General features: G+C 48.6%; 1 protein-coding gene across 1 annotated transcript in view; it reads right to left on the bottom strand.

Annotated features, from left to right (window-relative positions):
- LOC144140994 (ecotropic viral integration site 5 ortholog-like) overlaps positions 1–24577 on the bottom strand; it is a 295696-nt gene that overhangs the window by 174891 nt on the left and 96228 nt on the right. Inside the window, exon 2 of the mRNA XM_077672493.1 lies at positions 20271–20423. The gene's annotated coding sequence lies outside the window, so the exon portion shown is untranslated. The remainder of the gene's footprint in view (positions 1–20270; positions 20424–24577) is intronic.

Here is a 24577-nt window from a genome sequence, read left to right on the forward strand (position 1 = left end):
CTTTAAATAATTGGAAATAAGCAAGCGTAACCGAAAAAATTGAATTTAGCGATTAAAATGAATGGCAAATTTTGGAGAAATCCAACAAGTACAGCGAAAAGTGACTGTCACTTCGCCCTGAACTTTTGCGCTTATTATAAATTACGCCTTTATATAAAAATTAAGGCGCCACATACTCGGCAGGGTATGGGTAGATCTGTGAGCACGGGAAGAAGTTTTCTTTTTAATACTTATAATGGGATACGGTGCCAAGGACTCTATAGCGAGAGGTAGGCCTGGTTTATTCCCTTCGATATCTCGTTTAAGTGTAGTTACAAGCCCAATAAGCCAGTAATGAGCAGTGTTCGTCACATAAAACATCTCTCTTGCTGTGTTTTATGTATATTTTCTTTTTAATACTTATAATGGGATACGGTGCCAAGGACTCTATAGCGAGAGGTAGGCCTGGTTTATTCCCTTCGATATCTCGTTTAAGTGTAGTTACAAGCCCAATAAGCCAGTAATGAGCAGTGTTCGTCACATAAAACATCTCTCTTGCTGTGTTTTATGTATATTTTCTTTTTAATACTTATAACGGGATACGGTGCCAAGGACTCTATAGCGAGAGGTAGGCCTGGTTTATTCCCTTCGATATCTCGTTTAAGTGTAGTTACAAGCCCAATAAGCCAGTAATGAGCAGTGTTCGTCACATAAAATATCTCACTTGCTATGTTTTATGTATATTTTCTTTTTAATACTTATAATGGGATACGGTGCCAAGGACTCTATAGCGAGAGGTAGGCCTGGTTTATTCCCTTCGATATCTCGTTTAAGTGTAGTTACAAGCCCAATAAGCCAGTAATGAGCAGTGTTCGTCACATAAAACATCTCTCTTGCTGTGTTTTATGTATATTTTCTTTTTAATACTTATAATGGGATACGGTGCCAAGGACTCTATAGCGAGAGGTAGGCCTGGTTTATTCCCTTCGATATCTCGTTTAAGTGTAGTTACAAGCCCAATAAGCCAGTAATGAGCACTGTTCGTCACATAAAACATCTCACTTGCTGTGTTTTATGTATATTTTCTTTTTAATACTTATAATGGGATACGGTGCCAAGGACTCTATAGCGAGAGGTAGGTCTGGTTTATTCCCTTCGATATCTCGTTTAAGTGTAGTTACAAGCCCAATAAGCCAGTAATGAGCAGTGTTCGTCACATAAAACATCTATCTTGCTGTGTTTTATGTATATTTTCTTTTTAATACTTATAATGGGATACGGTGCCAAGGACTCTATAGCGAGAGGTAGGCCTGGTTTATTGCCTTCGATATCTCGTTTAAGTGTAGTTACAAGCCCAATAAGCCAGTAATGAGCAGTGTTCGTCACATAAAACATCTCTCTTGCTGTGTTTTATGTATATTTTCTTTTTAATACTTATAATGGGATACGGTGCCAAGGACTCTATAGCGAGAGGTAGGCCTGGTTTATTCCCTTCGATATCTCGTTTAAGTGTAGTCACAAGCCCAATAAGCCAGTAATGAGCAGTGTTCGTCACATAAAACATCTCACTTGCTGTGTTTTATGTATATTTTCTTTTTAATACTTATAATGGGATACGGTGCCAAGGACTCTATAGCGAGAGGTAGGCCTGGTTTATTCCCTTCGATATCTCGTTTAAGTGTAGTTACAAGCCCAATAAGCCAGTAATGAGCAGTGTTCGTCACATAAAACATCTCTCTTGCTGTGTTTTATGTCTATTTTCTTTTTAATACTTATAATGGGATACGGTGCCAAGGGCTCTATAGCGAGAGGTAGGCCTGGTTTATTCCCTTCGATATCTCGTTTAAGTGTAGTTACAAGCCCAATAAGCCAGTAATGAGCAGTGTTCGTCACATAAAACATCTCTCTTGCTGTGTTTTATGTATATTTTCTTTTTAATACTTATAATGGGATACGGTGCCAAGGACTCTATAGCGAGAGGTAGGCCTGGTTTATTGCCTTCGATATCTCGTTTAAGTGTAGTTACAAGCCCAATAAGCCAGTAATGAGCAGTGTTCGTCACATAAAACATCTCTCTTGCTGTGTTTTATGTATATTTTCTTTTTAATACTTATAATGGGATACGGTGCCAAGGACTCTATAGCGAGAGGTAGGCCTGGTTTATTCCCTTCGATATCTCGTTTAAGTGTAGTTACAAGCCCAATAAGCCAATAATGAGCACTGTTCGTCACATAAAACATCTCACTTGCTGTGTTTTATGTATATTTTCTTTTTAATACTTATAATGGGATACGGTGCCAAGGACTCTATAGCGAGAGGTAGGTCTGGTTTATTCCCTTCGATATCTCGTTTAAGTGTAGTTACAAGCCCAATAAGCCAGTAATGAGCAGTGTTCGTCACATAAAACATCTCTGTTGCTGTGTTTTATGTACATTTTCTTTTTAATACTTATAATGGGATACGGTGCCAAGGACTCTATAGCGAGAGGTAGGCCTGGTTTATTGCCTTCGATATCTCGTTTAAGTGTAGTTACAAGCCCAATAAGCCAGTAATGAGCAGTGTTCGTCACATAAAACATCTCTCTTGCTGTGTTTTATGTATATTTTCTTTTTAATACTTATAATGGGATACGGTGCCAAGGACTCTATAGCGAGAGGTAGGCCTGGTTTATTCCCTTCGATATCTCGTTTAAGTGTAGTTACAAGCCCAATAAGCCAGTAATGAGCAGTGTTCGTCACATAAAACATCTCTCTTGCTGTGTTTTATGTATATTTTCTTTTTAATACTTATAATGGGATACGGTGCCAAGGACTCTATAGCGAGAGGTAGGCCTGGTTTATTCCCTTCGATATCTCGTTTAAGTGTAGTCACAAGCCCAATAAGCCAGTAATGAGCAGTGTTCGTCACATAAAACATCTCACTTGCTGTGTTTTATGTATATTTTCTTTTTAATACTTATAATGGGATACGGTGCCAAGGGCTCTATAGCGAGAGGTAGGCCTGGTTTATTCCCTTCGATATCTCGTTTAAGTGTAGTCACAAGCCCAATAAGCCAGTAATGAGCAGTGTTCGTCACATAAAACATCTCACTTGCTGTGTTTTATGTATATTTTCTTTTTAATACTTATAATGGGATACGGTGCCAAGGGCTCTATAGCGAGAGGTAGGCCTGGTTTATTCCCTTCGATATCTCGTTTAAGTGTAGTTACAAGCCCAATAAGCCAGTAATGAGCAGTGTTCGTCACATAAAACATCTCTCTTGCTGTGTTTTATGTCTATTTTCTTTTTAATACTTATAATGGGATACGGTGCCAAGGGCTCTATAGCGAGAGGTAGGCCTGGTTTATTCCCTTCGATATCTCGTTTAAGTGTAGTTACAAGCCCAATAAGCCAGTAATGAGCAGTGTTCGTCACATAAAACATCTCTCTTGCTGTGTTTTATGTATATTTTCTTTTTAATACTTATAATGGGATACGGTGCCAAGGACTCTATAGCGAGAGGTAGGCCTGGTTTATTCCCTTCGATATCTCGTTTAAGTGTAGTTACAAGCCCAATAAGCCAGTAATGAGCAGTGTTCGTCACATAAAACATCTCTCTTGCTGTGTTTTATGTGTATTTATTCTAGAGAAGGTTAATTCGCAGTAGTATAGATGTGGTACCACAAGCTCATACCTACTCGCAAGCAAATCACCCAAAATTGGGAGATTACTCACATCCGACACGTATTCTAACTCTGGCCCGTTTCCTTCGCTGTGTGTCGTTTGATCGAAACTACATTGCTTACAAATTAAACAGACAACAACAAACGAGCCTACACTTGCGTCTACTTTGTGGTTACATTATTCCTAGAACACGTACCTTTCTCCGTTTTTGCAATCAACGCTCTTTTACGCTTAAAAATGCTCTATACATTCGTTAAAATGTTTTCATGGATCTTGAGGATGAGTGGTGAAAGGAAGTAGTCTCAGCACGGCAGTTTTGGACCCCAGGACCTGCGTTCGCAGTTCTAACCTTAAGCCCGACTCGAGGAACACGAGTTCCGCCGTGAATTGCTTAGAAGACTGAATAATTTCACATGGACAGACGCCGGTTCAGCTTCTCATACAAAAAAGTCGCAGAACTGGCACGCCCTGGAATGCAGCGTAACATACTGTTAGAGCAACAATTCCTCGGGGCTCGTGTAAGTGTGTTTACGTGCCCTTTGAAGGCTATATCCCCATTCCCTCCACCGCTGGCAACGTGCTGTGGTATAGCGCGAAGGTAATGCACTCGACTCCTACTCTAGAGACTCGGGTTAATTTTTATTTCTCTCGAAGAGAGAGAGAGAGAGAGAGAGAGAGAGAGAGAGAGAGAGAGAGAGAGAGAGAGAGAGAGAGAGAGAAAAGAAAGAAAGAAAGAAAGAAAGAAAGAAAGAAAGAAAGAAAGAAAGAAAGAAAGACCAAGTAAGCAGAACCATTTTTTTTTCTTCAGAGAAAGTATTCGTTCGAGGCTGTATTCTATAGTTGGCCAGCGCGAAGTAACTTAGTTGTCAACCTTGCACGCCAACTCACCGCCTTTTCATTTCTTTTCTGTCCTTACATTGATAGCCATACTAGACTCAGCGAGGAAAAAAAAACAAAAAACAAAAACACTTAGCCGGCCTTATAGGAGACGAGGGTAAGTACCCTTTACTTTTTCGCAACGGGGCCAAAAGAAATTCCCATCGCAAAAGCGCACGCATACATGAACAAATCACCGCTAACGCTCACAGTCGTCCGCCAGTTAATTGAAAACCGCAAACGTGCTATAAGCTAATGAGATTCCATAAGCGCCTGCGTAGCGTCCCAGCAGGCACTGCCGCCGATACGCGCATACGATGTGCATATGCAAGTCGCCATTTCATTACCGGCCAATCTGCAAACGTGGTACACCTCCGCATCATTATCCGATACGCCTAAACGATCAGCCGGTCACGAGTTGCCCACGCGTTATGAACGCGATAAGAGTGGTACATGCGTGTATCTGCCGAGGAACTGAGCCTTGTCTCCGTTTTTTTTTGCGTAGTCTTTTTCTCTCACTTTTGCGCGCGGAATCCATTGCAAAAATAGTCAAGTCTCCACGCAAAAAAAAAAAGTCACGCGACCAAAACTAGCACGAGCCGTGCGCTGTCAGTGCCGAGCGCACGAAGTCATTTGGAAATGAACACGTACCCAGAGCGGGTGATTATACCGGAAGCTGGCGGTAGAGTGGCCACTCGGGTATACAAAGCCGGCGGTAAGTGCGCTGCGATAAGGCCCCAAACAGAACGGCAGTGCCATTTAGAGTAGACAGAAGAAGCCAGACAGATTCACAGAAAATTGCGGGGAAAAAAAAAGCAAACAAACAGCTGGGAAGGATAGCAAAGAACGGAAGCTGCGGTCGCCGCAAATGATTCGTGAAAATTTTAAAGGACCGCTACCTATCTTTTTTAAGTGCTAAAAGTTGTTCCGTGGGAAATAAAATTGTCAGTGGAAGGGGGGGGGGGGGGGGGGAGCACAGAACATTAGCCTCATGTCTGGCTAAAATGTGCTCTCCCTCCCTCCCTCCCTCCCTCCCTCCCTCTCTCTCTATGTGTGTATATATATATATATATATATATATATATATATATATATATATATATATATATATATATATATATATATATATATATATATATATATATATATATATATATATATATATATATATATATATATATATATATATATATATATATATATGCACGCACAGAAGGCGAATTCCTGCGGCCCGTCGAATGAAGCGGCGGCAGACTGGTTCCGCGACAATCGCAAAAAATTGGATGATCGAGTGGCTGAGCGGGAACCGAAGCGTAAAAAGGGGATCTTTCCTAAGTCGTACTATATTTAGCGTATCCTTTTTTCGACGGGAAAAAGAAGGGCTCGTTCGCTGCTATATGGACATAGTGGTAAACTGCATGGCACATGTTACGTAAGACGGCCATAACGCGATACACAAGTTTGTGTCGACGGAACAGCTCCACTCCTCCCATACCGATTCCGGGAACATCCTGGAGGCCTCATGCGGAGGAGGGGAGGAAAGAGGGGGCGGTAGGCGCGAAGCTTCACTGCGCACGGAGAGAACGCAGGACAGCACTGCGCACACCTGCATATCGTGCCCCCAGTAAGTGGCTTCGTATTAGGCATTCGTTCAATCATTTCAAGACGTGCGTATACATACACCTTTGCAAACAAATCACCCGGACGCTGCCATTTTGGACTGTTTCATGCATGCGCGCTCAAAAGTGCTAGGAGAGTGACTTTGGAAATCGTTTATGCATGCTTCCAACAGTCCAGAAAGGAGGTGGTTGGGCTCTGCTTATCTGAAATAAAAAGGTGTATACAAATTTGATTCCCAAAAGTGACGCTAATAGCGTCGTTTATCACCGAGGTTTTACGATGTAGCCATCTTCGAGAAACGGACGCCGCAGGCCAGGAATTGTGTTGCAGAAATCGTCGCCTTCAGCCAAAATAGCCGCCATTTACACAAGGAGACAAATAATTCCAAAAACCTTCTCGCAAGCAAAGTCCGTTACAAGAAAAAAAAAAAGTCCCGGATGGCATGACCGGGAAAGTGTCCCTAAGAAGTACATGGGGCACGAAAATCAGCCAAAGACGAGGACTCCCGCGGAAATGTCTACCATTTACAACAGAAAATCCCGGGCCACCTCCACTAATGTGAAACCTGGGGAGGAGCGAAGCATGTAGTGTGTAAAGGTATTCAAAGATTGCAAGTCTCTCTCTTGCCACACGGCGCGCGCTGATTGGGCGCCGGAGAAGCGCCGGTGGGGGGAGCAATCGCGCGCTTGCTGAGGCGGTGGCGCCCTCGCTTGCGTTGAACCGGCTTTAATCAATTAAATGAGAGCCAGACTGACCGTAAGTTGTCTTCTTGTCACACGCCGCAGCATGTTAAGTATGCTTTACAGGAGACAACCTGACGTTCGAAACCAATTTCGAGGCGGTATTTAACAAATTTCTGTTATTATTTCGATTAAATTCTGGTTATTTCTGTATTTTGAATTCGATTATATCATGTTAGTTTATTTTTAACCGGTTTTATCCATTTTACACTTGTTTTTTTACCATCGTCTGACAAGACGCCGACAGCCCGAGCCCCTCAGGTGCTTCGCCCCTAAGAAGGAAACTGTCGATTCGATACACTCTAATGAACGCTGTAGTGTTCCCGCGATAAGACTGCCACTCGAATAATTCCCCCGCTTTGGTGCGGACAGTTCTGCAACGCGCCACGTGTGCGCGTGTAAGGGAGGCCCGTTTGTGCAACGGTGCGCCCGACTGGAGCGGAGCGTGAAGTGCGAGGTCAAGAGCGAGGCGCACCAAGACCAGGGGCCCGGCTGATTGGCCGCAATGGGCGCAGAAGAAGTGGCCACTGGGACGGAACCGCTGGGCCAACGAGAACCAGCAACGAGACGCGTAACCAGAGCGCATCGTCGCCAGTGACAGTTCGAGGCCGACAGCTAGCGAGAAAAGGCTTCGTCCTGCAGGCGAACGCCCCTCGGCCTAGCTGCAGACGTCCCCCGCGCACAGGACAGCGCATTCCAGTGAAAGCGATACTTCTGGTCGCATCGCCACTCGAGTCCGTCAGGCGAAGCGGGCCGCTTTCAACGCCAACATGACACGAAAGCGAAAGCACCTGCGTCGCAATGTGGGCACGTATAGGTGGACTGCGGGGGATGGACCACGAGAAAATAGTCGACCGAAGCGTTATTTCGTCCTCTCTCTATCTGTCACTATGTGCGTGCGTGCGTGCGTGTGTGTATGTATGTATGTATGTATGTATGTATGTATGCATGCATGTATTTATGTATGTTTCTATGTACACACACACACACACACACACACACACACACACACACACACACACACACACACACACACACACACACACACACACACACACACACACACACACACACACACACACACACACACACACACACACACACACACACACACACACACACACACACACACACACACACACACACACACACACACACACACACACACACACACACACACACACACACACACACACACACACACACACACACACACACACACACACACACACACACACACACACACACACACACACACACACACACACACACACACACACACACACACACACACACACACACACACACACACACACACACACACACACACACACACACACACACACACACACACACACACACACACACACACACACACACACACACACACACACACACACACACACACACACACACACACACACACACACACACACACACACACACACACACACACACACACACACACACACACACACACACACACACACACACACACACACACACACACACACACACACACACATATATATATATAATATATATTTATATATATATATATATATATATATATATATATATATATATATATATATATATATACATACATACATACATGCATGCATGCATGTTTTTTTGGGCCGAAATTGCACTCAATCTAGTGAAAGTTATTTTTTGGCACTGTAGGAAACTGCCGCTTGGTGTGATGACGCTCCAGCGTTCATGCCCACGTATTCGCCACGGTAATAAGGCGTGGGCATGCATCGGTCATGGCGTGACGCAGCAGCGCCCCCGCCAATACTGCTCGCTGATCACCAGGCTCCGGGTAGGTGGGCACGCATACGGAACGTAATTCCGAAACGGAACGAGAAGCCAACCCCTTGTCTGGCCGGCTCGATGGTGCCTGGGTGATGTGGCACGTAGACGCTTCCGGCTCTCGCGATCAACGCTTCGCTTACATGGCAGCACGACCGGCACACACGCGCACGACGGCCGCTGTGTGGAAAGGCGCATGTCCAGAAGGTGCCGCCGCATTTCCGTCATCCGCCGGCGACAGCCCACCCGCACGCGCATGTGCACTTTGCTATACCGGAGCCGTGACGCAGTGGCGGCCATCCAGCCGAGCAAGGGGCCCTGAAAGGCGTTTTGAGCACACTAAATTAACTAGCGCAATCGTTAGATTGGGTCGTCAACGTCATCTGTGCCAAGTATTACTCTTTTACGCGCAGCGGAAAGCTCACACTTTTGTTGCAAAGTTTGTCGCTTTTTTCTCACCCTTCCCTTCGTGTTTTTGTACGCCGCCATCTTCACATGACTACGTAATCGATTCCCAGATGTTCGTCACGAGCTAGACATCCTGCTATTGGGCGGCTTTTTCACGCACTTCCGGCAAAGAGATGAGTCGTCTGCTCAGCGTCGGCTCGCCGGCTGATCTGCCAGCGGAGTGCCGGAGTGCTTGGGCATTTTACGACAAACGAAACAAGTGTAAACAAACGCTTAACCGTTTGTATTGAATGCAACACGGCCAGAACACGACATGGATATTCTGTTACCTGAGTATGTTCCATAAAGAAAGCGTTGAAGCCCCGTGGCACTTCTTTCGTGAAATCGCAGAGAACGCCCTGAGCCGAATGCCCGGGTTTGACGTACACATTTTATTCAACTTCAAAACAATCCAGAGATGCGTTTCGAACGAACACAACATCACAACATGCGTTGCAAGTCTGAACCGCGATTGACAGACGATGGGTTGCCTCCTCCTGCCCGCCGTAAATTCGGCACTCACCTCGCGCGCGGTTTTCGGGCACGAACAGCAAGTCACTTCACTCTGGCGCACAAGCCGAGATGGCTTTTAGCCACGCACACTGCACATACCCCATGCGAGGTTGAGTCGTACGTCGCTCGAGAAAGATAATCCAGACCATGGCAAGCACTATTCACCCGCAGAAGCACACCGTCGCATTTCATCGCGAAACAAAGGCGTCCACAACACACACACCATCGCCTCATGTAATGCCAAACGCATCTCGCACTTCCCAATAGGAGTGAGTGGTATGCCTGCAGTGCCCACATGTCGCGAGGTGGGGTCCCAAGCTGAACTGGGATCACGCAACCGTAACTGACTTCTGGAGCGGTTTGTTCCTCGTTGCCAAGGCAACCGATGTTTGAGATTGTCAAAAAAATGGCGCTCGCTCCAGCGCTAGAAAGCTCAGAGCCGCGCCGGAGCATGTTTTGCCAACGTTGCCGCTCTCCACCACGCGTCACCCCAAGCTGAACTCGTCACATGATTGAAGCGTTTTGCGCGCGGGTTCTGTATCGGTTTAAAATGAATTTTTCACATGCCGCCGGCAGGAATTACCACCGCCGCAAAATAAGACCCGGCACCAGCGGGGCCACATCTAATACGGCGCTTTTTGGATAAACAGTGCGTGGTGCATCAAAGGGGACGAGCGCACGATCCTCCCCGTGCGACTGCGAGTTCGCCGCCGATAAGAAGTCACGTGCCGCCGATAGCAACTGCAGCAACGTACACCGCGAAAGCGCAAGGCCAAGCCGCCGCACACATGCGGCTAGATTTTTCGTTCGCATTTCCAGCCTTGAGTGGAGTGCGGGATTCATGGTGTCAACAAAGCTTGCCCGTAGCAGACGTCTGTCTAAGGAGCGTAATAGCGGAAGTACGTCACCGCTGAGGAGAGCAGCATCATGGGAGGGAAGGCTCGCGCGCCGTCAACAGCGAAGAATCATTTGAAAGGAGGAGGAAACGCGGCGCGACATTAATACGCGGTTTTTGATTTACGATTTCTCAGCTAATACTTATCGCTTTAACAAAATTCTTGCGGGAGGAGATTGCTAATACATTGCTTTATTTGGTTACATGTACATCCATGCATCGGCGGAAGGTATTTCAGGACCCCTTTAAGGCTTTACGGGCAATGCGGCAGGCCGCGTTTAGTGGCTCTCCATCGTGACTGTACCCAAGAGGGCGCTCACAGAGGTTTTGAGCCGACAGAACACACCTCCGCTCTCAAATTCACTCTCAAGGCCCAACCACATGCACGCATAAAACCGACGTAGTTACGCAACGACGTAAACCGGCGTAAGCGCGTAAGGAACCGGCGTACTCCGGCGTACGCCGAATGCATTGCTACGCGCTTGTTACGCCCGAGTCATACCAGCCATCGACGCAAACTTTCGGGCGCACGGTGTTAACCTCTGGCGGTGATGTTATCTGGCGGTCAGGTCGCATAACAAGAAAGCTAATTGATAAATAAGCTACCCTAACTATTATTTATGCGGTAAAACGAAGTAATTTGTAAAATACGGAGAGCAAACAACCGGACAAAACACGCGAAGCAACGAGCAACTATGGGAGCATGGAATGTTTACGCCAAATGTAGCAGAGGGTTTTGTGCCTGCCAAGTATGCATGTCCCAAGAAATGTTTTAGTTGTTTCTGTATTAAATATACGTACTTTTGTGAGAATAGGCATTATTTGTTTTATTTGAGTTAAAATGTACTTGAACTGGTCGCCACAAAGCTCAGTCCGGGGTAGTCGAGCCACACTGCGCGGCGCATTGGTTTACGCGCGCGTTGCGGCGATATGTGTTTACTCGCCCTCTCCAACGTCTTGGGACCGCGTAAATGTAGGGGCGTACGTCGCCGCAGGCGTACGTCGTTGCGTGAGTACGTCGACTGATTTTACGCGTGCATGTGGTTGGGCCTTTAAGCCGCAGGCACCGCACTCACATCCCAGCGCATGTCGCCGTCGCTTGGAAAATATGCGTAACGTAGTACCGGCCCGAAAAATTCCATGGCACGCGGGCGACGGGCACTACAATTAATTGCCACGCTACTTGCTGTTTTGTCTGCCTCAAAAATTTTCAAATTTCCAGCGAAAAGAAAATTGGTGCAGATAGCACTAGTGGTGCAAGGCTGGAGAAACAGCCGAGCTGGCGGCACCCTTTCCCTTCATCGGAGACCTGGCTATTGCACCTCACATGCATTTCCGAACTTGCCGCTGAAGGTAAACTGGCAGGCCCGGGTCTTTTCGTCCGCAGCCTTTCACATCTCTCCCACAGTGGACCGCGTTAGCACGCGAAAGAACCCCACTTCAGGCGCGAGCGTGCGTGAACTGGCGAGGAGAACAGCACGCGAGAAATCACGCCACGAACGCAATCGCATAGAAGCCGCTTTCATAACGCGAGGGACCCAGGTTAGATTCCGACCACGGGAAGCGCTTTGTTCCCCTGGTTCGTCTCTTTTTGTTTCATGCGGCGGCGGTTTTTAATTGTTTTCTGTTGTGCCTAATTGGGGGGGGGGGGGGGGAGGTTATTGCTTCCTTCGTTCTTTTCTTATTTATTTCCAACCTCCCAAACCAACGTGTGCATTTGTCTTTGAAGGCGAGATGGAATGGTTTTTGCAGCGATGGGTGCCTAAATTCGTTGTTAGGTCTAGTGATTTTTAAAGACGATAGTCTTTCTTGGGCTACTTGAACCCAGAAATTTTGGTCTGTCTGTCTGTCTGTCCGTCTGTCCGTCTGTCTGTCTGTAACTCGATTCAGCCACCCGGCCAAAGCAAAACAATGCCTGCGCAATAGTCTTATACAGGGTGCCCCAGCTATCATGCACCAATATTTAAAAAAAGGGAAATTGCGGAACTCGAAGAAAACCTAGTGCATAATGTTTGCAGTACTGTGAAGAAGCGGAGAGTAGTTTTTTCGTTAATGAGACTTAATTAATTAATTGTAATTAATTATCTAACTCGAGAAATACTGTCCTAATCACTAAAGTGTCAATGAGGCACTTGTAGGTAACCACGAGGGGCATCTAACTGCGCTATTTTCAGCGACGAACTAATTGCGTACTCATTTATTCTGACTCATAAAGGAAACCCGCGAAATATGAAAAATACCACGTGATGACGCTTACGCGCGCATTGTAAAGCAGCGTCTCCAAACAAAGCTGATTGAAAGCAACTGCTTCGCGTGTTACCCGCCCTAAGAGACAGCGCATCACCTTGATAATAGCATGCATGGAAGGAGCAGCAGCAGCAAGATTCGCGGGACGCGTGTGCAGATAAGGAACAAACTCGATCGCGATTTCTTCTTTCTTTCTTTTGTCTATTTCATTCTGGCTAACTCAGAGGCAGCCTGTTTGAGGGCGTTACTTTACGGTGCGCGCGTAAGCGTCATCACGTGGTATTTTTCATATTTCGCGGGTTTCCTTTATCAGTCCGCATAAATGAGTACGCAATTAGTTCGTTGCTGAAAATAACGCAGTTGGATGCCCCTCGTGGTTACCTACAAGTGCCTCATTGACACTTTAGTGATTAGGACAGTATTTCTCGAGTTAGATAATTAATTACAATTAATTAATTAGGTCTCATTAACGAAAAAATTACTCTCCGCTTCTTCACAGTACTGCAAACATTATGCACTAGGTTTTCTTCGAGTTACGCAATTTCCCTTTTTTTAAATCTTGGTGCATGATAGCTGGGACACCCTGTATAGTGATAGCTAAATCTACCCGTCTATGTCCGGTGTAATGTTCATACTTGTCAACATTGTTGAAGAAGAACAAGACATTACGCAAATGTAAGGCAACAAATAAATACAGGAGTGATATTTGCAGTGTTCCTTTATAAAAAATTATACATGCTTGATTTCTTCGAAAATAAATACTTCATCAATTGCAGAAAAAGAATTCCCTCCGCCGTCGCCTGCTGTCGCCCGCGCCACTATAGCTTCTGGCGCCATTTTAAGAAATCAACCGGCAATAGTTACGCAAGGTTCCACTAGATAGGCTCCATGTTCTGCTTGCAACGCACGTGGAGTAGGGAAACGCGGTTCTATAAACGTTGAAGTAGGGCGCCTCGATTAACGAGCGTCTTCGCCGTACGGCAGCGTTCGCATCGTTCCCCCCCCCCCCCCCCCTCCCTTGCTCGTGGCCTCCTTGCCTCCTTCTCGGCACTTTCCCTAACACTTCTTAGCATTTCCGCCCTCTCCCCCTCACCGATAGTTTTCTGGTAACGCTCCACGGCGGAACTAAAAGCTCTCCCCTGGTAAAATAATTTGTAACAGCCCACACGCCCATGTTCCCCCAGTTTCACTATGCAAACCTGAGTTTCCGTACTTATTTATTAGAGAGTTTTAGTACAGCGTTTTCAGAATTACGCCTAGTGTTAGTCGTATACGCTATTCCCTGGCGCATACCTCGGCAAAACTGGGCGCCACTCACTCACACTCGCACCGAAAAATATATTTTTCCTCACGCACTCACCCACAGACACGCTCACCAGTCGCCCTCACCACTCGCACTCACTCGCGCTCACGCTCAATACGCACCCTCCACCACTCGCACTCACTCGCGCTCACGCTCACCACTCGCCATGACCACTCACACTCACTTGCGCTCACCATTCGCCGTCACCACTCGCACTCACTCGCGCTCGCACTTACCACTCGCCGTCTCCCCTCGCACGCGAGTGTGTGCATCAGACCCTCCACGAGTCATGAAAGCGAACAGTATTAGTGCATTACGGCGTCAGAAGGCCATCCAAATCATACACTCTTAGGCAAAAAGGACTAAAAGTTCGTCCTTTCGGGGACTAACGGCCTCTGCCACAATCATTAGTCCCTTTGGGGACTAACTGCGAGGGGACGAACGGTTAGTCCCCCACCCGGATGGTCCGTTCCGATACTCCCCAAGGACCAACTGCGTAGAGTGCAGAAAAAAGAAAAAAACGCCAACCCCCGACGCCCGGTATTCCACACAAGGAACCCGACGCGCTATCCGCTAGACCACGCCGCCGGACGGTTCCTGCGGCAGATAATATTCAAGTGTACAGGGTGTAGTTCTGTGCATAACGCAACAGATCCATTTAAACTAGTGCCCGAATTTCTATATGTGCAAGCGAACGTGACCGCGTTTTGCGCCTTGCGCTTAGCGGTTTGCTAGGTTTAGGGACTATTGCTCAGTTCGATTCGAAGTAGAGCCTCACAACCATAGTTTTTTCGTAAATAACAATCAACTCGTCGTCGCCTAGTTGAGATAGGTAGCTGGGCGATCGGACGACTCATTTGTTTCCGCACAAATTAGCGCAAGCTAGGTGCTTTCTTAGTGTTCGATACATATGTTAAGTGCTCTATGTAACGTATGTGAAAGGTGTCGTCTGTGTGAGTGTCAGAATAAGGAAACATGCCATATTTTCCTGCATCGGCGAAAGCGAATTTGGTGTTGCTTAGCCTGAATTCTCCAAATTCGCGTCGCTAGACGATTGCGACCGCGAAATGCAAGCGGGTTTTACAGCAGTTGCAGCATTGTCATAGCTTTGGTGCCCAAGGCAATTATGTACTGAGTGTAAAAGATAACTTCGCGACGCTTACCTGTAGCGAGCATTTTTGTTTTGCAGTTGTCATCAGCTATATGCGTTTCTTATAGTCTGTTAAACATATACATATTCATTACGCTCAGGAATCCACTTTCGCTACTGTCACTAATTTTTGAGTTACTGTTAAGGCGCTTGAAAGCTTTCATTGGCCGTTATTATCTCGCACGAATCGAATGCAACACAGCGTATCAACATAACCTCGCCGAGAAGCGTATGACAATCGCGCTTCGCCGCTCCTTGCCATTACCCGCCGCTCTACTAACCCTAGGCGATTTTCTTATAACTAACATCAATATTTTCTCCCGTGGCACCATCTAAAGCACCCAGTGACTGCAATGCCTTGTGTTTTGGAAATATAAAACTGTTCGCAGACATATGCGCGAAAGGGCAACGACGACGCCATTAGGGGATTAACGACGCAGCAAAGAGACTAACTGCATGCGTTTCGTCTTCCCGTTACTCCTTATAGATCGGCGGGGAGGAACAGTTAGTCCGAATTTATGCACACGGCACGTACTCTGCCGCAGATACTCCCTTTAAAGATGAACGGTCGCCCGCGAAGACTAACGGCTGTATTTTAGTCCCTATTTTAGTCCTTTTTGCCTAAGAGTGTATTCCTAAATCAGCACGTCACCAAAGAATTAATTCTAGGCTGACCCAAGCGTGGGCCATCCAGCAGGTATTTATTGCGCTCGAAAGGCACAAGCTCCGCAAAGGGGCTATCGCTTAGTAGTGTCGCAGAGAAGATACGACGGCGGGCCACGTCAGGGCGGGGATCGTAACAGACTCCAGCCCACTGCAGGTTATATTATAGTAATTTCCAGTCCAACCCGGTCCATTGCAGGAGCTCACTGCCGACATCTTCCCGAAGCTAAGAGCAATCCCGCCATTAACAAGCATCACAGCGAGCGGCTCCTGCGACGAATAGCCAACAGCGAGTACAAGCGCAAATTAAGTAGCGCTCACCGCAAATGGCGCGAGTAGCGCGAGTGCACTCGCGAGTGACGAGTCGCACTCGCACTCGCATGAGGTAAGCGGGGCTGCCCGCGAGTTGCTCTCCCACTCGCCAGTCCAAAACGATGGCGAGGCTCACTCACCGCACGCTCATGAGCGGTGAGAGGAGGGTGCAGTGTGAGCGCACTCACGAGTGAGCCTGCCGACCTATGCCCTGGCGTCGCACTGCGCAGTACGCAAAGTTGGTTTCGCCTTTAACGGCGGCCGCAGACGAACACAAGCTATTTCAGCAACGTATATAGCGTATACTCTACGGCCCTTTCGCGCATTGCCTATCCCTGTGTTTACATCATGTGGGCAATTAGAGCGGGGCACCTCAACGCTTGCGCTCCGTGAGCAGTAATTTCTGTCTCACAGAATGAGCCTTTTGCTCCTGTTTGCTTAAATGGGTCCCATGGCTTGTACGTTGCTCTCGCGGTGAGCAAAACTATCGTGACATCGCTGATTGCCCTAACGAAGCGACTGCAGGCCGGCCTCCGAAGTTGTGTGCGTGCGTGTGTGCATGCGGGCGCGCAGTTGACGCGTTCGCTTCACGATGGAATGTGACGGTGTACATGTGCTCCTGCGGGTGGACTGTGCTTGCTATGTTCGGAATTAGTTATCGCTAGCGACGACTCAACCCAGTGTGTGCGGCTAAAAGACTGGCTTGCGCCAGAGTGAAGCGACTCGACCCTGAAGCTCGACCCTGAAAATCGCGTGAAGTACCATCTATCGCATGTTATTTTTCGCAGGTTATTTTTGTCATCGCATGTTATTTTTGTGCTACGGTCTCGCAGTGCAAGCAGTTACGTCACTACGTTGTTTGTTCGAAACAGATTTCTGGGTGGTTTTGAAGTAATAAAATGTACACGTCAAACCAATTGTCTTTTGGCTCTACGTGCTGTGTGCGATTGCCAATGCAAGTAACCCCGGGACAATATTCGTATTATGTCATGCCCGTTTTGCATTTAAGACTAACCAGAAGGCGTTTGGTTCCGCTGGTCGGGTAGTCGTGAGAAATCCCAGGTACTCGTTCGGCCAGATGAGCGAGTCGTTTTGTATTCGATTCAACAGATGGCGCGATAAGTTCTAGCATGTCGCAACGCAAAACCGACGAAACGCTGTACCGAAACCTTCTTCATGGTGCCGACGTAGCGCGCCGAAAATATTTAACGTGTAGCGTATCTCTATATAACATGCTCACTACCACCCCAATTACGAAGATTTCTACAAAAGCTGTCAGAAGGCGTATGGAATCATGTGCACCCATCATGTCCCATTCTGCAGGATCACACTATCTTTGAAATAAAACAAGCGCTACCCGTTCTCTCATCCCCACCTACCGGCCTCTCACGTTACACTGCCATAAAGGTGCGGAGTACCTTAGGACCGCACAATGTCCGTCCGCGTCCGTGCGCATAGCATTTACAATTGCAAAAAATAACACAGCCACCTGCAGGATTCGAGCCTGCATCTGGTAGACCAGACAGAGGTAGTGTCAATCGTCTTACCCATTGGGCTACGACCGTGAGTTAGTAGCCGAGAGTCAAACGGCTTACTCCCTCGCCCGTAACAGTGCGGAGTACCTTATGACCTCCCGCTTCCCGTCCGCGTCCATCCGCGCGCACACCCCCATCAAGCGAAAATCAAGCGAAATTCGATTTGAGCCGTGCGTTGCAGTTTCATTTGGGGAATAATCAAGGTGCGACTCACGGCTCAAATCGAATGACGGTCGGTGCGCAACTTGGATGTCATTTGGAGTCCCCGTACTCCGCACCCTCGCCACCATCCACGGAGTGGAGATGCTGCCATTTTGCCTTTTCCCTTCCCTCCAGATCTCCCTGCTCCTTATTCACGCTCCCCGTCCACTCCCCATCCCTTCTCCGTATCCCGCTTCCACCACCCATCCCATTTTCCTTCCTCCCACCTCCGCTATCCCATTCTTTCCTACCTTGCTGCACCTTCCCACCCTCCTCCCTGCATTCCCATTGTCCTCGACCATTATGCTTCACCCTTTCCGCTCCCACCTATAAAACTCTTCTCCTCCACCTACCCCTTCTATATCCCCCATTTGCACACACACCACATTCTCCGTCCACCCTCTCTCTATCCAGCTCCCTACCATGGGTCATGTGATCCGCCCACGGGCAGGATACTAGCGGTTCACCGCTAGGTCGTCATTTGTGGGCCCCGGGTTACTACTTTTGGGTGACCACACCATGGGTCACGTTTCGGATGACAGACAGACAGACCAAAAATAATTTTGTGTTTACGTAGCTTCCGGAAGAAAATCGCTTAATAAATTCGCTTTAGACCCGGCGTCCCGCCAACCACTGCGGCGGGAACACGCGGAAAACACGCACACCACAGTAATCCCATTCGATATTCCCTAACCGACCACGCCCCAGTCACCCGCCGCCATTTTGCACGACAGGTTGGTGCCCATTTTACATCCGGATTTTCCACCCTAACCGATTTTTTTTTAATTCGATAATGCGTTCCCTGGAATAAATTATGATACTTCTGGAAATATACAGGTTTGCTCCCGTCTCTTGGAGGAATGCGAACTTGGCTTTCTTTTAACGACGCCACAGTGAAACTACACGGCCTTTCTTCAACGCTGAAAGTGGAGGAAACGTCGTATTTTGGGTGGCCTTTGACACTAATGACACTAATTTCACGACAGTACTTGCAAACTTACGACAGCAGCCGTGAGTTGTCAACTGTAACCGTAAAGCGAGCCGACAAATTTGTACCACGCGTGGTTTTTTAGCCGCGCCCAGAAATCTCGCACGCACGAGCGTTTCCGAATTTGCGTCCCCACCAGAAACACGGCATCGAGTCGAACCCGCGAACCTCGCGCTGAGCATCACGGTGCGTACGAAGTAGCCGAAGCACCCGCTAGAACAAACCAAACTAGGTGCCCCACACACACGGCGGCGAGCAGAGTCTTCGCTCTTCACCCTATAATTGTTCCGCCCCCAATCCCAAGGCACACGTGGTAGCAACAATAGCAACCGACGCGGTGTAGTACAACGTGTCGCGGAGCAGTCCCTCCGTCTGCCACCCGAGGCGAACGGCACGCGAGCCGGACGAACAAAGGAACACCCGGGAGCTCGCGCTCCGCTCGGCTGCTCCGAAAGAGTGGCCCGTCTCACACAGGGACGCCCCGCATGCCGCACTCAGCGGCACGATACAGGTGGGCGGCGATTAGCTCGGCTTCTTATATTCCGCGGAGCGCCTCGCTTCTCCGGTAACAAAGTAAAAAGCGACGCGGCTGCCGGTAGTCTTGCCGAAACAGGAACAGGGTGGCGGCGAGACTCGGGCAGCCAGCAGAAAGACGACGAGCGCACGAGGAGATGCGCGTAAATATATCGCCCGCGAATAATGGCTGCGCTGTAGAGGCGCGGAGGCTTCGCGTCTTCGCTCAGTCGGATAAAAGCGACGGCGGATGCCGGGAAGCTCAGGGAGCTTCCATTCACGCTTGACGGGAAGCGCGGGTGGCGGAGGACGTGCTCCGCAAGCGCCGCCACGGAAACCCGAAGGCTTTCAGCGCAAAACCCGCGCGGAGTCGGGAACGAAAGATTCCAGTCGCGCAAGGGGAACCCAGACCAGGGCTGTCTTATCCCACGAAAGCGGAGCTCAGTGGCACTGGGGCCCGATAGACTTGGCAGCTTTCAACTCGAGCCTCAAACCCTCGTCCCACTGTTGATGTTTGTTTGTGGGCCGACAGCATTTGAGGTGGCCCGATTTCGACGCCGCGCTTTACCATGAATACCTGGAGGCCGAATTTGAAATTAAGGTTTCGACGCGTCAAACTTTCCCTTGGCTTCGAGAAACCAAACTAATTTTCAGCGGGATCGTCAATGCGGGCAAAAATATCGGGTACACACGGGCATTTGCCGATTTCTCCTGCCCGAAAGACTACCCCCCCCCCCCCCCCCCCCCCCCTGGAGCCTGCTATCGAACCCGCGCTGATGTATCCGTTCCCCATGCATGCGCAACACTCACGGTGGTTCCTGGCGCGCTGAGCAGTGGGTGGGCGGCAAGGTATGCAGGCACCGCGGAACGGGCGACGACAGCCTACGGTCCGAGTGCCGTCATCTCGGCCCAGCGACGCCGGCAAGGAGCATGCGGAGGGCGACCACGGCGCTCACGCTCCTCCTGCGAAAGGGCAGAGGGAGAAAAAAAAAGCGATACGTGAGCCCCAGAATCGGCACACAATTACAGCGAGAGTGCCCGGACGCTGCACGCACGCGACGAGGATTTCAGCAGCCTCTCTTCTCGCCTAAATACGAGGAAGGGGGCGGGTGAGGGGACGGGAGCGTATTTGTAAGCAAGTGGATACAAGTATACAAACGAAAGAACAGTTTGAAATAAGATCACAATTTTGTTCCCGACTCTTCCTTTTCTTGAGCTTGAATCGGGAAATCAGTACCGAGGTCACGTCCCCTGAGAAATCTGTACACAAAACATCCCCTCCCTCCCTCCCTCCCTCCCTCCCTCACTCACTCACTCACTCACTCACTCACTCACTCACTCACTCACTCACTCACTCACTCACTGTCACCCACGCGCTTACAGACACTTGAACCTCAATCTTACGTAGTTGATGGGGATTACTGATCATTTCGTAAAATCACAAAAACGGGAGAGCGTCAACTGGAAACCAGCAATTTATTGCCTGTGAAACTTTTCTGTCATTTTGTCTCGTGTGCGGTGACAAGCCCGCATTTCTGCACTACTCGTACCTTGAGATAGCAATTGCGGCTTCCTCGAACTTCAGCGTACGCATGCGCCCGTGCCCGCGCGGACACGTGTCCGCGCCCCGCAGCTACAGCGCGACTTGCGCCACCTGTTAATTCAACGATTCTTAACTTTCTGCTCATTTTCATTCCACGTCCGCCTGACTGCAGTCCAAGCGACTGACCGACTGGACCGATCGGACAAGGCGGTTCCGACCTGTCCGGTGGGCGATCTGGTCGGAACCAACCGGCGCCTCCACTTTCGACAAGCAGTTCTGCTGCGCCTCAAGCAATTCCAGCGCACGTTCTAGCGTTAATAAAATTTCACTGGGCACTGAAGTCTGCTTACGTGGCTCGAATCCGAAAGCATTATGACCTCGTTTGGAATGCTCGTGAAAAAACTCGCGGACTTCTACATCGTGTTTGCGTACGTGAGTTGGTACACAACAACACCCTTGAAATATCACCAAGTTGCTGGCATTTGCCTCTCCTCGCAGCATCGTACACCTGCGCGGCGGCCGTGTTGGCATACTTGCGTGGTGCACCGCGCTTAGGCGACGCAGAAACTGGCGGCGCACCCGCCGTTGGAGCGCTTTCTATCGCGACAAACGGCGCGAGTCACTTCAACAGCCCCGAAAGACACTGGCCAGACTGACGGCTTCCCCTGGAGCGCTATACGTATAGCCACGAGGGATTCCCAGAAGTTGTGTGTGCTTTTTTTTCTTAGATGACGGCGAGCAGCACATGGAATTATCCGACCACAGGACTACGGACAAGGCCGTATTTTTCGCCTAAGGGACACACAATGCTCTCGCATTATTAATAATAAAAAGAACCGTCTTCAACCATTGTTTACACACACACACACGCACGCGAGCTCGAACGACAAGTTGGAGCACGACGAAAAGAAGGAGGGCACAAAATTGATTAAGAAAACATGGCGGATGAACCGCATTGTTACCGCTTCGCTGGCCCACAGACCGGCCTATAGGCATGCCATTCTCCGTCGAACGTTGTACAGCGCGCGCTGCATGTAATGGCCACGCTGTCGGCACGCCAAGAGCTACGCGTGGTTAGCTTGCGGCATAAACTTGCCAACAAGCGTTACGGCATGAAAGTGACGAAACTTCGCCACCGTGAGGAAGCATTGTCAGGATGGCCTCACCCAACCAGGACAGCGCAGGACGGTGCCCTTGCATCCGCCGAATAACTGAGAGGACAGCACACCGAATTCGCCGTTTGCTCCGATTCGATGGGTTTATGTTGCGCTGAAGGTACACACGAACAAGGTCAAATGTAAGCAGAGAGAGAGAGAGAGAGAGAGGGAGGGAGGGAGGGAGGGAGGGAGAGAGAGAGAGAGGGGGAGGGAGGGGGAGAGAGAGAGAGAGAGAGAGGGAGGGAGGGAGAGAGAGAGAGAGAGAGAGAGAGAGAGAGAGAGAGAGAGAGAGAGAGAGAGAGAGAGAGAGAGAGAGAGAGAGAGAGAGAGAGAGAGAGAGAGAGAGAGAGAGAGAGAAACGCTGTTGGCGGACGGATGACAATCCGGACTCCGGAAGACGACATTCATGGCTGGGGGCACGAGGATGTGCCACCCAACTATTACTTCCTATAACTATAATCCCTCCCCCCCCCCCGGGATACGAACCTCCATGAATAAAGAGAATCAATCAATCAATCAATCAATCAATCAATCAATCCAGAGGCATCTCGTGCGGGTCGGTGTCTCCCATTTGTTGTTTCAGAACGACGAAAAGAAAATCCTACTAAGTTACCGTGGTGTCATTTCTGATCAGCCACCCGGGTGGACTTGCGTCATGTGTAATATGTGTGTACGGACACTACTCGATCTCCCCGGAGATCCACCCGCCGCGGTGGCTCAGTGGCAATGGCGTTGTGCTGCTGAGCCCAAGGACGCGTGTTCGATTCCGGGCCGCGGCGACCGCTTCTCTGATGGAGGCGACAAGCGAAAACGCCCGTGTGTACATGATTTCGCCGCACGTTAATGATTCCCAGGTTGTCAAAATTAACCTAGAGCCCTCCACTATATATATGTATACGGCGCGCCTAATCACCTGTGTAGCATTGTGACCGTGGTATGGACATGGGCCTGGAGCAGCAACGGCATATATTTTCGGCGTTGTTATTTACGGCTGTGTCAAAATATGCAAGCCATAATAGATTTTTCTTCTTAGCAAATAATACTTCCCCTCTCTAAACGCCTGAAGAAGATGATCGCATACGACCTTCTGCAAAGCACGGGGAGAGTTGGTAAAGGGCGCAGTCCAACTTTGAACTTCAGTGACCCAAGATTCGTAATCACATCTGGCGGAGAGCTTCCAGGGAAAGTGAGAACAAAAACAAAAAGTTAGCCAAGACCGACCGACTGGCTTGACAAGAAAACACATATACCACTCTTCCACGTAGCCTTCCTAGACTAAGGCAGAAAACGGCGACAAAAATAAAGCAGCTATCGCCACGTACCACAGGGCATTTCGTGCCGACTCCACCACCCCCCTCCTCCCCCTCCCCCTTCACCAGTACGCATCCTCAAGTTGGTAACTGAGTTCTTTTTTTTTTTTTTTTCTGGGGTTATGTTTCAGCGTCCACAGACAAAAATAAACTCACAAACAATATGATGCGAGCCGAGCGTACTGGTTATGCACCGTAAGCAAAGGTCAACACGGTGGTTTCGATGCGTTACGGTCATTATGTTATCCCAGCTTGTATTATATCCACCTCTGCGTGCTCCTTCTGCGAACGTGTATTTCGGCTAATGGAGTTTTATCAACTACTCCGCAACACAGCGCGGAATGGGCCGACCAGAGTCAGTAGGCTGAAAGTCTTCAGGAGGAGACGTTGCGTGGCTACGGCTCGGTCTTTTTGAACGTCACTCGAGGGAATAAACAGGGTAATCAAAGAGAGAGCAAAGGCGATCTTCGCGCTTAAAGGAACACTCAGGTGTGAAAACGAGTTGGCCTGTGCGCGTAGATTACAGTGCCGTGAATACAAAGATACCATTTGCGGCAAAGCACAGAACGCCAAAAGTGTGAAATCTGGTATTGCTGCGCTTTAAACTTTTACCGCACTAGCATTTGTGACGTCACAAATCGAGAATGTTGAAACGGCATTTGCGGAGCTGGTCCGTACAGTGAGGTACGGACATTTAAAAGTAAAATAAGAGGGATCTGCCGTGTTTTTCTTAACACACGTTTATTAAGAGAAACAAATTTCAGCTAGTAAACAGAACCAAAAAGCTGCCAGACTACAACAGGAGCTAAGCCGTGCTTCTGTTTCAATTTCAGTCAAATTTATTGCCTTGGCGTAGAGTAAGTGCGGTGCAGACGACAGCCAGATAGATTACAGAGCAACCGAACACGGGAACAGGCTGGCCGTCAAGCTTTCCGCTGACCCCAATTCAGAAGTTTTTTTTCGGCGCTATCCCGGCTCCATGAAGGAAAGACAGCGCACTTTTCGATCACCTCATTTATGACACGAAAAAAAAAAAATCAAAGGAAAGATGATAGAGAAATAACGGCTTCAATTACTTGCACCACGTGTCGTCCGACGAAAGCCGAA

The sequence above is a fragment of the Haemaphysalis longicornis genome, unplaced genomic scaffold, assembly GCF_048455015.1.
Source record: "Haemaphysalis longicornis isolate Haplotype H1 unplaced genomic scaffold, Haemaphysalis longicornis Haplotype H1 scaffold_1, whole genome shotgun sequence".
Taxonomy (NCBI): Eukaryota; Metazoa; Arthropoda; class Arachnida; order Ixodida; family Ixodidae; genus Haemaphysalis; species Haemaphysalis longicornis.